The 12,949-nt window shown below is 43.0% G+C and overlaps 1 protein-coding gene across 5 annotated transcripts in view; it reads right to left on the bottom strand.

Annotated features, from left to right (window-relative positions):
• Positions 1-12,949, bottom strand: part of DCX (doublecortin) — a 111,127-nt gene that overhangs the window by 41,583 nt on the left and 56,595 nt on the right. The window lies entirely within an intron of this gene.

Below are 12,949 nucleotides of genomic sequence, written 5' to 3'. Positions count from 1 at the left end.
CTTTTTAGGGTCTTGGCCTAATGTGGAGACTGCAGCTTCCGGTGTCTCGCTTTTCCAGGACCTTGTGTGCCCTTGCATTTCTGTTAATATCCCAAGTGCTGGGCTCCAGTTATGGGGCTTTGCCTCCAGGGAAGCCCATGCTTTTCCTTACTGCCTACTGGTTCTTTGTCTCTTTCCTGCTTTTCCTTACTGCCTACTGGTTCTTTGTCTCTTTCCTGCTTTTCCTTACTACCTACTGGTTCTTTGTCTCTTTCCTGCTTTTCCTTTCTGCAAACTTACAAAAGCATTTAAAAATGTTTGTCTGGGGCGCCTGGGTGGCTCATTCAGGAAAGCTTCCGACTTCAGCTCAGGTCATGATCTCGGGGTTCAAGGGTTCGAGCCCCGCGTCGGGCTCTGTGCTGACAGCTGGGAGCCTGCAGCCTGCTTCTGATTCTGTGTGTGTGTCTCTCCCTCTTTGCCTCTCCCCTGCTCGCTCTGTCTCTCTCTCTCTCAAAAATAAACATTAAAAATACATACGTGCATACATACATAAAATGTCTGCTGCGGTTTCCTCAAAAAGCTAAACAGAGATTTGCCATATAATTGGGTTCCTGGACCCACTTTCGATGTGTGGTGGTGGGGGTAGACATGGGGTTCCTCCACCTCCCCAATAAGCAGTGCTCTGACATTTGCAGAATGTCTTACAATTCAACTCAATTCTGAAACTATTAGGAGATAAGGTCAGATTCCACAGTTAAGGGTTCAGTCCTAAAATATCCTCGCTCCCCACACCAGATGCCAGTCACAAACCCAGGGTGTTGTGTTACCTGTGCTTCTTATGCTATAAATCACAGGTTACACTTTTCCCAATTTGGGTAAATAGGGCAGACTTGCTTCGGGTCCTTTAATGCTGGAGGATAAGCCAGGGGACCCTTTGGTAGTGCGTATTAAAACCTTTGTTTTAACCCTATAAATGTCGTTTTACTCGTCCTACTTTTTAAAAAATGTTTTATTTTTGAGAGAGAGAAAGAGAAAGAGAAAGCATGCATGGGGGAAGGGCAGGGAGAAAGAGAGAGAGACAGAGGATCCAAAGGGAGCTTTGCTCTGCTCTGACAGCAGACAGCCGGATGGGGGGGCTTGAACTCACAAACCACGAGATCATGACCTGAGCTGAGGTTGGACGCTTAATCGACTGAGCCACCCAGGCTCCCCTCATCCCACTTTTAAATAGCCATCTAAAGATTTCCACCCTGCAGGACGAACCCTATGACTCTTTCTTTTCTGTTTTTTCTCCCATTGATATTTGCCTTATTTCCCTTATATCTCAGGACAGCACTCCCCTCCTTATTCACAAGGGATACATTCAAAGACCTTCCCAGTGGATGCCTGAAGCCGTGGGTGGTGCGAAGCCCTATATATATATATATATATATATATATATATATATATATATATATACACACACAATATTCTTCCTATGCATACCTGTATATAGTTTAATTTATAAATTAGGCACAGTAAGAAATTAACCACCATAGCTAATAATAAAATAAAACAATTATAATAAGATACTGTAATAAAAGCTATATAAATGTGGTCTCCCTCAAAATATCTTATGGTACCCCACTCACCCTTCCTCTGTTTGCAGTGATGTGAGATGATAACATGCCTACAGGATAAGATGAAGTGAGGTCATAGGCATCGTGATGTAGCATTAGGTAACTACTGACCTTCTCATGATTCATCAGAAGGAGATGATCTGCTTCCAGGCTGTGGATAACTGAAACCACGGCTGAGGGGGGACTACTGTAACCGTTTCAGAATTTTCACCTTGTTGAGAAGAGTCCCTTGACTCTCCCCTCGGCCTCTCCCCATTCCCTTGTTAATTAATCTAAAAGTTTCAATCGGTATCTGTTAAGATCCCCAAAGGGGGGCTGAGATAACCTATCTGTTAAGACTTCCCAGATTGTTTTTTGGTTTTGCAGCAATATGGGGTGCCCAAGTGAAAGGGGTCCCCTTATCTACAGACTTTGCCGTGACCTGGGTAATGGGCATATTCAGTGGGTGAATATCCTGATCATCATAAACCAGACCTACATGGGCATATACACAAAGCATATCAGCTGTTTCATCTGGGGTATTCTACTTGGCATTCATAGGGGGAGACAGCCCCCCTTCTCAGAGTAAGCAGGCCTTACAGTGGCTTTTATCCAGTCCACCAGGCTTAGGAATAACCTCTTGTGTGTCTGGATCACACATAGCCCCTCTCATTCACATAATCCATTTCAATAAAAGTTCCTCAGGAAGCTGATGGTACTGATCCACAAAGCAAAACATCTCCTTTACACTACACTCCCTGGGTTTCAGTAGTTTCCTGGTTTTGCCCTTCCCCCTGTTGACTACCTTCTTGGTGACCAGAGGTCTTAAAGGGACTTTCTGTTGCCCTTGCACAGTTTTTACCTTGCATGGGCTGGGGCAGCTTTGAAGCTGGTGGCCTAAGCTCAGACACACTGAAATGTGTGTTTGGTCTAACATCAAGGTCTGACACACTATTCTCTTTTACTTTTATCTATTACAGATAACAATAACCAAGGGACTGAATATCTTTGCCTCTCTCTTATTAGTTTGCACTTCCTTATGCATGCGGTGAACCAACGCCCAAGAGTTGGAAACACCGCTAAATTCTACTAGCAACTTTTTACCTCCAGGAAAAGCTCTAGTAAAAGCTGTGCTGCAGTCCCATACCATGGATGACCATGTGGCCACCCAGGAATTAACATTCCATCGTCCCCCACCTTTTCAACCTCTCTCTTCCCAAACCATATGTTTCCATGAGTCACGGCCCCTTCCAGCAAATCCCACTTCGCTGACACCAACTACAAAGTTCCGGTTACCAACTCCAATGTGTGGGTATGTGTAGATGCTGGCGGTTGTGTTGACACTATCTACTCAGAGTAGCATTGATTCTCACGGGTTAAGGGCTCAGTCCCACAAGACTGCCCCACTCTTGCCCTTCAGATGCTACTTCTAACTGACTGGCTACAGATCACAGGTTCTCACGACCCCCTCCTTGGGTTTGATCAATTTCCTTAGCGTGGCTCACGGAACTTAGGAAACCAGTTTGCTCACTATAAACTGTGATTATCAACTACACACTGTGGTTTGTGATAAAGGATATAATCCAGGAACAGCCAGATGGAAGAAATGCATGGGGCAGGGTATGGGGAATGGACACGGAGCTTCCGTGCTTCCTGAATGTGTGGCTTTTCCTGCAGCTCCACGTGTTTGGCAACACGTTTGGGTTCTTATGGAGGCTTCTTTACATAGGCATGATTGATTATATCATTAGCCTTTGGTGATCCATCCATTCAAAATCCAGCCCCTCTCCCCTCTCCAGAGGTCTGGAGGGCAGGACTGAAAGTTCCAACACTAATCACCTAGTTGATTCTCCTGGCAACCAGCCCGCATCCTGAGGAGCTTTCCAAGAATCTCCTTATTACGATAACAAAAGATACCTTTGTCATTCTCACATTCTCATCACTTAGGATAGTCCAAGGCTCTTGGAGCTCTTGGACAGAAATAAGACAAAGACTATATATATATATATATATATATATATATATATAAAATAAGATATATATATGTGTGTGTATATGCATATATATATTTCTTATAAATCATTGTATCACACCCTAAGACCCAGCACCTCCACTATATACAAAAAAAAGAACTGAATGCAGTGACTCAAATAGATACCTGTAGGCAATGTTCATTAGAGCACTATTTACAATAACCAAAAAGTAGAAACGATACAAGTGTCCATCAGCAGATGTATGGGTAAACAAAATGTGTTTTACACATACAGAGGGATCATACTGTACTCTCACAGTTCAACCACAAAAGGAATGTGGCTCTAACACATGCAGCCTGGGCCTTGCAAACGTGGTGCCAAAAGAAATCAACCAGACACAAAAGGACAAATATTGTATGATTCCACTTATATGAAATATCTAGAATAGACAAAATCACTGAGACACAAAATAGATTAGAGGTTCCCAGAGGCTAAGGGCCAGAGCGATTGGGCAGTTACTGCTTAATAGTTACATAATTTCTGATTAGGGTGGTGAAAAAGTTCTTGAGCTAGATAGTAGTGATTGTTGAACAACACTGTGAGTGAAATTACTGCCACCGAACTGCGCACATAAAATGGTTAAAATGGCACACTTTTGTTATGTATATTTTACCACGATTAAAACCATTAAATAATGTAATAGGCCCGAAAAACCATTGAATTATACATTTAAAAATTTTTTAATGTTTTATTTATTTTGGAGAGAGAAGGAGAGACAGACAGACAGAGTGTGAGCGAGGGAGGGGCAGAGAGAGAAGGAGACACGGAGTCTGAAGCAGGCTCCAGGCCCTGAGCTGTCAGCACAGAGCCCGATGTGGGGCTTGAACTCATGAACCAGAAGATCATGACCTGCGCTGAAGTCGGACGTTTAACTGCCTGAGCCACCCAGGTGCCCCAAATTATACATTTTAAATGGGCAAGTTGTATGGTATGTGAATTATATACCAACAGAGCTGTTTTTAAAAAAAAAAGAAGAATATAAAATAGTTTGTTGTAATTTATCCATGATTTGGTTGTATTGTACAGCAGGAAGGCTTTTTAGAATACTTAGACTGTCATATTGCAGAAGCAAAAGTGAACTTTCATCTATTCAGAGAGGTCTTCTTTATCTCTTGATCTCAACTAGAACCACCATCATAGAATCTCCAAAAGAACAGAGCCAGCATCCGTCTTGTTCTCCATGGTATCTCCACTAAATTCAAGTGCAAAAAGTCAAACATTTTTAAAATATTACCGTCAGTAATAGCAAGAGTTCACGGACCATAGTAATTAAAATTTAGCTGGTAAAATTTAGCATGGTAATTAAAGATATTACAGTATGATAAGGTTATTCTAGACCACTAGTCATCACTGTCCTCTATACCAGATGTTAGACAAAGTCATAAGAGATATTGACTTGTTTACTAAGCTCTGGATCTATTTGCTTTCTAGTTATTTGCATAAAACAATGCAGTGCCAAGCTGCTCTCCCATGAAAGATCATTTCTTAAGGGCCTTAGTTGCCCTAAGGGTTTTGCCCCATCTCCCTCTTTCATCCATCAAAGCATCCACTTCTGGAAAGCACTGACCTTGTCTCTGATTTCCTTTGTCTCGCCTCAAGGTGCTTAGCTTTAGTGTGTGAGCCATGCCAAGGGCCTTAGGAAACAGTGTTGACTTGCCACTTGTGGAGGGAGGGATTGATACTCTGTTCCCACTATCTTGTGCCACCCTCTGGGAATTCTATGCCCCTCTGCAAGCCAGTCTACCTATTTCTATGGCAAGTCGTACTGAGGCTGATTCCCTCTGATCCTCCAGCACTAGACCTGATTGGGCTTTTCTTTTGCTTTGCCTGGTAAAAAATAACTGGTCCTTAGAAGCTCTTCTCATAGGTCTCTAGGATGTAAAGTATCATGTGAAACATCAAGAGTAGATTGAGTTTCTATCAACTGATTTCTCACAGCCAACGGTGACTTTCCTTCCACCTCCATTGTGGAATTTTCCCCCACAAAACCCAGTTAGACTGAAACCCAGGATCTCCCATCTCAGCAGGGCTATCATCCCTCCAGGTTATTCTTTTCACCTTTAATACAATTTATCTTTGAATGGCCAAAGGTCACTGATGACCCCTTGTTGTTCTGCATTTGTCAAGTGGTCTCACTTCCATTACCTCATTTGGTTCATTGGCTCCATTTTGTTTATATATAAATGACGTGTGGAAGCCCATCAAGGTTAAGCGACTTGTACAAGATCACATTGCTAGTCAGTTACAGAGCCGATACTAGAACTCAAGGCTTCTTTCCCTGTGACGTACTGGATACCTAAGTTATACAGCAAAGGCACTTATCTCCAAGATGGGGAGACTTGGGTAAGGAGATACAGTAGGGCACTCTGCGTAGCGTGAAAATACCTGAGACCTGGGAAAGAAGAGCAAAGAAGAGGAGATGGGAGGGAGTAAGACTTTCTACCCTATTTTACCAGAAGCTGGCTGTGATTTAATAACCTGAGCTAGGCACTGCCAGCTCCCCTGGAAGCCTGGCAACCTCTCACTGCTCAAGGGTGTTTTTTCCTTAGCTTTTCTTTGCCATTTTCCAAGAGTCTCTGTGTCAGCTCCCACTGGGGGCCTCGCAGGGATGAGAACAGCTGCAGAGGCGCTGGAGTTGGGCTGCTGAGTCCATGCCCAGGACCGACACCTGCCCTTCCACAGGGCCCTGGGGACAAGTTGGCTCAGAGAAACAGGGACGAGACAGAACTCCATTCATCAGAGAGAACTGGGGTGGAAAAACCCTGCTTGATCCCTTGGCACCACTAAGCTCTAAGGTTGGCCCTGAGCCCCACACAACTCCAGATTCTGTTCAGCAGGGTCAATTAAAATAAGAGAGTGTACTTGTAGGCCCACTGCAGTTATCAGTTTGCATTTAACAAGTTATCCGGTGTCTGCTATGCACAAAGTATAGTAGGAATATGGCCTTGGAATTCAGTAGAGAAAGGAAAGATTTGTTTTAAAAAAAGGAAGTTAATGTCTTCCTAGATTCTGGGTTAAACCCTGCCATTGACTCACTGTGGAATCAGATAAGCTGCTTTCTCTCTGGGCCTCAGTTTCCTCTGCTATGAGGTGAGGGTGCTGGTCCAGAGCCTATAAGGTGGGGGGGTGGGTGCTGGTCTGCGTCCTTTTTGTGTCACAAGCCCTTTTGAGAAGCTATGGATCTTCTTCCCAGAAAAATGCATATGTGCAGATAGATAGCAAATGTTTCATAGAATTTAGGGGCTTAAAGATTTCTCCGAAGCTCATCTATTGATCCTAAGTTATGAACCTCTGGACTAGTTGATTTCTGAGGTCTCTTCTAGCTCTGACAGTCCATGAAACATTCCAAGTTGGACACAGTTAATGAGCAGAGACACCAGGGCCAGAATGCTGGCAGCTGTGGTGGAATCCCAGAGGCTTAACTGTACCCCCCTTCCCAGGCTTCCTGAGACTCCAGTCCAAGGGAAGCAAAAGGATGTAAGCTCATTCTCTGCAAACTGAGTCCAAGGGAAGCAAAGGGGTGCAAACTGATTTACAGCAAACCAGAGACTAGAGTGTGCATCAGACGGTTGCCTCCCAGGTTGCTGGAATTTAGCAAGGATGTGACCTTTGTGGGAGATAGTAGGCACAAGAGTCAAGGCTTGTAGATGTTCTTCAATGATTGGTTGGGGATAAGACAAAAAGCATGGACTACCCAATTGGTAAGGAACATACAGCTCAATTACGGATGTTCTGAGCTGGTGACTTAGGAGCTAATTCTCAACATGGCTGCCCAGAATACTAATGGCCATAAACCTACTGCATTCCTTAATGTCCCTTCCTTTCTAAGAATATATTTTAGTACTAAAAAAAGGTCAGGGGAGAAGAAAAGAAAGAAACTTGGTGGGTGTACCCATCAGGGTCCCAGTAAGAAACCCATGACACACTCAGAGTGGATAAACTGAGTAGTTTAATAAAGGGAATTGATTACAAAAATAAAGGGGATTGATTTAATAAAGGGGATTGATTATGGGCAGGGTAGAAAGAAGCCACAGGGGATACTGAAGTATCCCAGGACTAGCAATAGTGGGGGCTATTATTACTCTTATTCCTAAAAGAGAGAGGGGAGGCAGTGGTTACTAGAACCCAGAGGAAAGAAAGAACATGAAAATTACATGAAAAGAGCTCACTGATTGGAGCTGTGACCTTCAGTCAAAAGATGCCCAGCAACTTCTCAGGCAGGGAGCCTAACCTTACTTTTCTACTCTCTGACAGTATTCCCCATTGGCTAAATACAACTGGTATCCAGAAGACAAGGGAGCCTATTAACATGGGTCAGCCTCCCATGGTGGAATAGGGTAGAACGTAGTGAGTAAATCTGAAGAGGAAGACCTAGAAAGTAGGTCTGTCACTGCAGGCAAGAGAAAAGAACTGTTATTACAGCCTTGAATGTGACATCGATCGAGCGGGCCCTGTGACATCTAGGCAAGAATAATTGAAGAGGTGTGAAGAGCAATTAAGCAGTAATAATGCCATTTTACATTTATAAAAGCCTTTACATGTTTCATGGTCCTTTCACCTCATGGTCTCATCTGAGCCATAGAGTTACCATGTAGGCAAACAAGTAGTTCTATTCTACACATGAGGAAACTGAAGTTCAGCTAAGGTAAGGTGATTTGTAAGCTCAAATGTCCACAGAGAGGAAAAGAAAGACTCGAACATGGGCTTGGACTCCTAGTATAGGGCCATTTGCACTATATCCTGTAGTCTTTTCTATATCATGTTTCTGTCCACAATGCTGTTCTGACAGGCCTTTATAAGATTCCTACTTATGACAGACATGAACATCCACCACAAGGGCAACATTGAAGAACAAAACTGCATGGACTTCTTCTTCACATTTTGATGAAATTTTCAGTATGATGGGTGGTAAAAAAAAAAAAAAAAGGGCTGAGTTGGAAGATAAATAAGTAGGTACAATATTCTTTGCAACTATTTTCCAGAGCAAAGATCCTTAGACTCAGTTCTTCCCCCGACCTCTTTCATTCTTTGTTTCTGGTCTCTGGGTGTCCTACCTCATCAGCTATAGACTTCCATTGTAAAGCATGTAGTACAATGAAAGTAGGAAAGACATGGAAATAAAGAAATAAAAGCCCAAGGCAAATAATGAGAAAAGAGAAACTTAACATGTCTTTTGGAACTCAACTGCAAAAAAGTAAAAATGCCTTTTCACATTTGTCCCAACTTGCATGTAAACCAAGAATGAAAACCATGAGCAGATCTATCCTTGAGTTTGCAATTAAGTAGGATTTGGGGAAATTCTGAGGGTTCAGCATTCTTAGGAGCTGCATAGTGACTAATGGAAGGGATGAGGCAGGCACTGGATGTGAAAGAACATTTGGGAAGGATGGGATTACAGTTGCCTATGCCTGCTACCTTAAATTCCTTCTTTGAAAGATAAGTAGTAGCCCGTGAATCCTAGAAGGTCCTAGCCAATTAGCTTTCACAATCCATAGATTCTAGAGCAGTTCTCAACCTCGGGCCATTTTGCCTCCCTGTAACCCCCAAAAGACATTGGACAATATCTGGAGACATTTTGGGTTATCACAACCTGGCAGGGGTGGGGGGTAGGTGCTACTGACATCTAGTGGGTAGAGGCCAAAGATGCTGCTAAATACCCTAACGTGCACAAAACAGAGCCACACAACGAAAGAACCAAAGAACTATCTGGACCAAAACACCAATAGTGCCAGGCTTGAGAAACCATGCTCTAGGGCACTTCTCAATTGTGAAGATGTTACCTTTGCTATGACCACACACTCTCCACTCCCCACCTGTAAAGATGGCCTCCTTGCTTTCACCTGTGGATGTTAGGCCTGTCCACTCCCTAGAAGCAGCTCAATATCAGCAGGCTCTTGGGCTAAGGCAGAATTTGTCTCATTTTCCAAGGTGGCTTGTTGTTGTTACCATTGTCCATTGCTATTGAGTTTTTGACCCTTGGCCTTGCTTTAACCCCAATAAGAAGCTTATTTCCTAGTTCCTAACTGCTTGTCTGGTTAATGACTCACAGCCTGCCTAGACCTCTGGTTTTTGCAAAGCCCTTGGCTCTTCTAGTCCTGGCATCCTTCCCAGGCTCTGAGGTCCAACTTCATCCATGGTTTCAGTACAACACTGCTTTACTCATTCCATTCTGGGACACCAAATAGGGTTTGGGCTGGTAATTACACTAGACCTGTTGCCTCTTGAATCTGTGTGAGAAAGTTGCCAGCCCCAGGAAGGAAAAGACTCAATGAAATATCAACTAGTGCAGGAGGCATTCCTGCTGTGACTGTCAACGAAAGCTGTAAGAGAAAGAAAGAGAAGATGCCTCGTGATGTAGCACATTTCAGAAGACTTCTGTGTCAGCTGGCTTTAGTAGAGACAGGTAGATTCCCTACAAAATATTGCTTTAAATCTAGTTAAGCATGTACTTCATGTTTGAAGAAGAAAAAAAGCTGAGGATAAACTGAGACCCCACAGTTGAGATAATGTCTGATTGGGCAATTTCTCAAGTTGCAGCCTCATATGCCTAGAAAGGAGTACAAAAAAAGGAATTTGAAATAACAAAAAGTATGAGGATTATAACCATGAAGGCAAGTAGGACTGCTGTCTTCCTAACAAACCTTTATTTCTGAATTTTGAGACTCAAGGTGATATTTGTGCAGAGGGACTGGCTTCTACTCCTGGTTCAGTCACACATTGCTATGTGATCATGGGCAAGTCACCTAAACACTTTTTTCCTCACCTAAAAACATGGAACTAATATTACTTTGACTGCTTCATAGGTTTTTTCCAATTTGGAACAAAAAGATGGTACATTCGAAAGTGCCTTGAAAAGCACTAATGCTCTATGAATGCAAATTATTATAATTACATTGCAAAAGTTGTGGCACCTAAAGGGCAATGAAGGTGGATAAGGTGGGACCAAGCCAAGCTGGTAAAGTAAATCAAGTTTCGACAAAGAAGAAGAGACAGAGACAAAAAGATAGAGACACACAGGGGCAGGGGAGAGACAGAGAGAGAGAGAGACAGAGACAGAGACAGAGAATTTTATGTGAACTGTCTTCATCCTGTTTCATAGTATCCAAGGACTAGAAGGAAAACCCACTGTCTTTCTCTGCTCCCACAGAGAACTTTACTTCCATATCCTGGGCATAGCTGTACCTATCTTCTTTTACAAACCTTCTACAGTAAAGGACTCCCTAAAATTACTTGGTAATACATTCCAGAATCGATCTTTTAGTCAAAATACTTCTGAATTCATTCACTGACTGAATGGCATTCACTGAGCGCTTATGAGAATTTAGCCACCATGGTAACCGTTAGGTAACAAAGAATAAGACACAGCTCTTGTCCTCGAGGAGTTGTTAGTCTGGTGGAAACTCCTTGGTTGAGTCCCTTCTGTAACAATGTAATTCTCTTCTTGCCTCTGACCTACATTTAATGGTCTGAAAAGTTGACTTTGGGACCTTGTTTATACACTCATCTACAGTGCCTCACGGTTCCAAGTTTTGACTCATAACAATTGTTTTTTTTGAGCCTGTTAAGATTGAAAACTTACACAATTAAATTAGTTTCCCTTAAGAATGGGGGAAATAATCCAAGTCCAATATATTGGCAACCAGTCCAACTGGTTGCTGGGAAAGGATGAGCTGATTGCACATTTCTGAAAACTAATTTATGCTAGAGTGTTCACAACTTAATCTATATCCCACCCAGGGTTGTGGGATACAGGTAGTGCCTGTATCTAGGTAATGCCTAGAGAGGACCCTAACTGAACCCTAAGGAACAAAGCTCTAATAGTAGACTTCTCATATCCTTTAAAATTTTGTCAAGGATATCTGAGAGCCTTTGATGGGCCCTTCCAATCACTCCCTTCATGTAAACCATCTTTAAAGCTCTATTTCCACTTTCGTTTAGTTCATCTTCCCATTATGCCAATCACCATTTTCAATGAGTCAAATTGGTTCAAACTCAGCTAAAAGTCAAATACACAAAGAAGTAAGGATGATTTCTGTGCTAAAAGAGAGCTTCTGTGACAACCCTCAAGGAGGCCAGGAGACAAAATGCTTCTCTAAAGGCATCCAGGAGGAACAGCTAGTGAAAGTCCTGTATTCTCCCCCTCCTCACAAAAAGGCCTTTCTTTTTTCCCTCTTCAAATCCATTCCGCCTCCCACACAGAGAGGCCGGACTAGTGGCAAGTTTAAGCAGGAATGCAAATTGAGGGATGTGTACAGGAAGACAGAAATAGACTGTATAAAATGGCAGCCAGTGTGATCGCCTGGAAGGAGCTCAACTCAAACCTTTCCACTGAGAGCAAAGCAGCCCCTGTTTACATTTGTCCCTTGCACGGGCTGCTGGGATCAGGAGTCAGCATTTCAATGGTTTATAGCAACAGGACAACCCCTTGGAGGGCTGAAGGCCCACTTCTCACTGTACCTCTTGCCCAAACAAGTGGTAAGATCCACATCGAAGGGACAAGGACCTTAGCTGGACTGAACCAGGCTTGCTGCAACTTGTACAAAGCCAGCCCCGGCACGGGGTGCAGGAGACAAGCTGCAGACATTTTGACCTCATTTTCTTCACATTTACAGTAGATCAAGGGTCATTTAACCAACACATGCTTGGAACAGAGAGTTTGGATGAATTTCATTTTCCGGTCACTGAAGGTTAGCCTTTTAAAAAATTCACTTACATTCTGGTTCCAAATTTTGTTAAAGAAAAAGTTTGAAAAGTAGGCACCAAGTGTTGAATGATTGCAACATCTTTGGGATCACGTCTTTGCACCCTCCCAATCTAGCACAGGACTGGGCATACAGTGGGTTCGCAGAAAAGTTATTTCTTTTAGTTTTCCAACGAATCGCCATTTTACTGTATTTTGTTCATGTGTGCGTGTCTACATAGCTGGAACTTCTCTTTTTTTTTTTTTCCACATATATACAGCCTGAAGTACATCTGTTATTAACGTCGTATCTTCGATTTCTTTAAATCGTTTCCTGTTTTGCTTATTATGTCTGTCATTAACAGTTACTGACCTAGGCCCTCATCCGGAACTCAAGGGCAGATGTGCATTCTTCTGGTCATTTTTGTGCTGAGGTTATGCTTTAGCCATCCAAATTCAGCTCAAAGTAGACAAACTACAGCAAGAGGAGAACACGGAGCCAAGAGAAGGGGAAGGGAAGAGAGACAGGGAGAGCCATCTGAAATGCTTGCTGGGCCATGGTTCAGAGAAAACTGCCTCCCTAGACTTGGCTGTCTTTCTAGGCCAGGCCTCTGTCAATAACACATTTATTGGCCATCCTGACTTCAGCCTCTGATTTG

The sequence above is a fragment of the Herpailurus yagouaroundi genome, unplaced genomic scaffold (assembly GCF_014898765.1).
Source record: "Herpailurus yagouaroundi ecotype Mexico unplaced genomic scaffold, PumYag 67700, whole genome shotgun sequence".
NCBI lineage: Eukaryota > Metazoa > Chordata > Mammalia > Carnivora > Felidae > Herpailurus > Herpailurus yagouaroundi.
This window is presented reverse-complemented; position numbering and strand designations above follow the sequence as displayed.